Source organism: Pimephales promelas, chromosome 3, assembly GCF_988280905.1.
Source record: "Pimephales promelas chromosome 3, fPimPro1.hap1.1, whole genome shotgun sequence".
Classification (NCBI taxonomy): domain Eukaryota; kingdom Metazoa; phylum Chordata; class Actinopteri; order Cypriniformes; family Leuciscidae; genus Pimephales; species Pimephales promelas.
Window position 1 is genome coordinate 31,945,913 of NC_142771.1, and position 3,529 is coordinate 31,949,441.

Consider the following 3,529-nt stretch of genomic DNA (forward strand, 5'->3'; position numbering starts at 1 on the left):
AAAAAGATATGAAGGGGGAAAGAAAAGACTTGACTGGAATGATCAGTTTTGTGGCAAAAAAAGAAAAAAAGAAAATTCAATACGCACCATCCACACACTGAAGAAACAGAAAGAAAAAAAAAATCATAAAAATGGTCATTGTTTATAGTAAATGATTAATCACGTTCTCTTTCTATCAAAGTTAGTGTGCAAGAACACTCTTTTATTTCAATCAAGCAAAACTTGGAAAATGATTGAATAAATATTTTCCAAGGATAAAATTGTAAAATATTCTAAACAAGCAGCATCCACAAAATAAAGTTGTGCAGAAAGTGCTTAATACCTCTCCGTTTATCAGTGCGAAAAATCCTATTAAAAGAGAAAGTGTAACTCGTGAACAGTGTCTCTTTAGAGAAATGTATATATATAATTATAATAATTTGCACTGGGTGATTAATTAGATCAGTAAAGAGATCAGCTCCTCTTACCTAAAGCAAACAGCACAGAAAGCTGAAAGTTTGCCATTTTCACACCGACACCCCTGATCTTAAACAAATAGAAGGCAACAATGGCATTATTTCAAACAAACTGAACTTGCATGTGATGAATAATTATCTTCTTTATTCTAAATAGGCGTACATATAATGTAAATTATAATTTTAATTATTAATAATAATTACAAATTCATTTAAATATATACATATATATACATATATATCAAATATAATGTATTTTTTTAACACAGGAATGTGACAAGGAAAAGCACTTACCAGGAGAATCTGTGTGTGTGTGTGTGTGCCAGTCAGCAGCCCTGCAGGTCCATATATTAACTAAGGTATAAGAAGGGTGTGGGCCTGTTTACCGACGTCAGCAAATCCAAAACAAGACCAACAACTAGGCTACTTCTCGAAAATGGCAAAACAAGACGTATGATTACATTCTTTTGCTATCAAAAAAACGAGCAAGTCTTCTTTCAATTTGAACTGATTGATCAATTATATACAGAATATATTTTTAGATGAGACCCCATTTAATAAACGCCTTTAACTACATGTACCAATGTTCAAATGAATAAAATGCACTCGTGCTTTTTACACTGTAATTGCTCAATTACAGCTGTAATTTCTGTAATTATGTCTATTGTTACACTGTTGTCACTTCTGTTATTTACATGATGGATACAGTGCTCATGTCAATAAATGTGCAGTGTCCTTTTATGAAATTGCAACACTTTACACTAAGGCCACATTAGTTCAGTTTTTTGATGTATTAAATTGCTGGGTTGTTCTAACCCATGTTTGGGTTCGTTTGTTTAAATTAATCTAGATATTTGACCCAAACATGGAAGCATTTTTACAGTATAGCATTTACTAACAATGAGCAATACATTTATAACAGATTTTATTCTTTTTTTCTTAATGTTGATTAATAATATGTTCATTGTTAGTTCAATTTACACCAGGACCATTAAGCATTTTCCTTTTTTAGTTCACCAATGGAACCTTGTAAAGTTTTACCAATAAAATAAACATACCGTTTCGGACATTGCCGAAAGTATTGTGAATGTTTCCCTAGACCCTTCAGTTTGAAACATTAATAATCTATTTCATTTCAGGGCTTTTGAGGTCATCTACTTCTACAACACAAATATTCTTAACATGTCAATCCTACAGTAGCTAATATTACAACTGAACCCTGATTTGCATCAGTACTGTATAAATGTGCATAGTTTCATTTTAATTTGACACTTAGACACAATGGCATCTGGATGTATTCCAGTGAGGCAGGTGCATGTACAATTACCAGACTAAACCAGTTTAGATAGTCAAACCTGCTTTCAGGTGCAACCCACTTCAACTTGCACTTCAATAGACTTATACAACAGTTGAACACTAAGGCCTTTAAACCCCAGTGAAGGAGAAGTGTTGATGTCTTCATTGAAATGTCTGGCACAGTTGTTTTAACTATTCTCTTGAACAAAATTACAAGAGATTGTAATTGCTTTGGTTGTTTTGAATGTTGTCCCAGGTTTAACAATTGTACTTGGTGAAATAATAACACAGTCTCATCCCAAAAAGTCATATAACTGACGTTTTGGGACGTATTTTGACCATACGTCAATATCCGCCTTTTTAGGGCCCCCTTAAACGTCGGTAGATGGCGATCCCGGGCCGTCATACAACTGACGCTTTACCTTTAACGTCAGTTAGGTGACGGGTTAGGTTTAGGGTTAGGTTTAGGTATGGGGTAGAGTTAGGATCCCATAACCTCATCTACCGACGTTTAAGGGGGCCCTAAAAAGGCGAATATTGACGTATGGTCAAAAGACGTCCCAAAACGTCAGTTATATGACGTCTTGGGGTGAGACCGGGTTGGAAATAATGTCAATCAAGCGTGGGCTACATAAATGATTGACAGCAGTGTAACAAACTAGTGTGAAAATATCAGTGAAGCTATTAAACAAGCAAGAAACAATTTTATTCAAACTATCTCTGTGATGGAATCTTAGGTTAAGGACCAATGAATAATCATTTTACATTTACATTTACATTTTTTTTATTCATTGAGCTGACACTTTTATCCAAAGAGACTTACAATTGCTATATGTCAGAGGTCGCACACCTCTGGAGCAACTAGGGGTTAAGTGTCTTGCTGTGGTGTCTCACAGTGGATTCGAACCTGGGTCTCTCACACCAAAGGCATGTGTCTTATCTACTGCGCCATCACCACCCCTAATCATAAACAATTAGCCATATTAAGACCGTCTTAAGATCTATATGACCAAATAGCAGTTTACCACGGGGCAAGCAGGCTTACTTTTTGTTATTAGATTAGACCAATCTATGTTTTTATGTAACTGATTTCAAAAAGTTATGAACAGTCTTAAAGGGATAGTTCACTTTGAAATTAATTTTTGAAATGTTTTAGCTTACCTCAAGGGCATCCAAGATGTAGGGGTCTTTGTTTCCACATTATTTTCAATTTCGACATTTTTCGGTCAAACCGTTGTTGTCTGTCAGTCATATAATGGAGGTTTAGGGGGTCCACCTCAAAGAGCATGCACAGAGAATTAAAAATGAAACATGATTTAATGACTCGTAAATATGAGTACACATTGATGACCTAAGACACGAAACGAGCGGTTTGTGTGAGAAAACGAACAGTATTTATATCGTTTTTTTCTTGTGTAACCACAGCCACGTCCAAGTGATCTGAATCAGTTGTCCAATGTCCAACTGAACTGAACTGAACTGAACTGAACTGAACTGAATCATATCCAATGTTCCGCCGGAAGTGATATCTCGCGCATGTACGTCACTCTTTGTTTAAACAGAGATTTCGGAAGTTTTACCTTTCACTGTGAAGATCTAAACATATTTAGATATACAAGAAATCGCAATGGAAGGCGATTTAGATATATCTAAATATTTTTAATAATGTGAGTGATGTGTCCAGCGGAACGTTGGACATTATTTAGTTAGGTTCAGTTGGACATTGGACAACTGATTCAGATCAGTTGGACATGGCTGTGGTTACACGAGGTAAAAAC

General features: G+C 35.2%; 1 long non-coding RNA gene across 1 annotated transcript; it reads right to left on the bottom strand.

The window, feature by feature from the left end:
* Positions 1-68: 68 nt before the first annotated feature.
* On the bottom strand, positions 69-797 carry LOC148982046 (uncharacterized). Its single transcript, XR_016155173.1, has 4 exons — positions 750-797; positions 468-525; positions 323-348; positions 69-97 (listed from the first exon to the last, which is right to left on the bottom strand). It is a non-coding gene; the product is annotated as an uncharacterized LOC148982046 (long non-coding RNA).
* Positions 798-3,529: the final 2,732 nt, after the last annotated feature.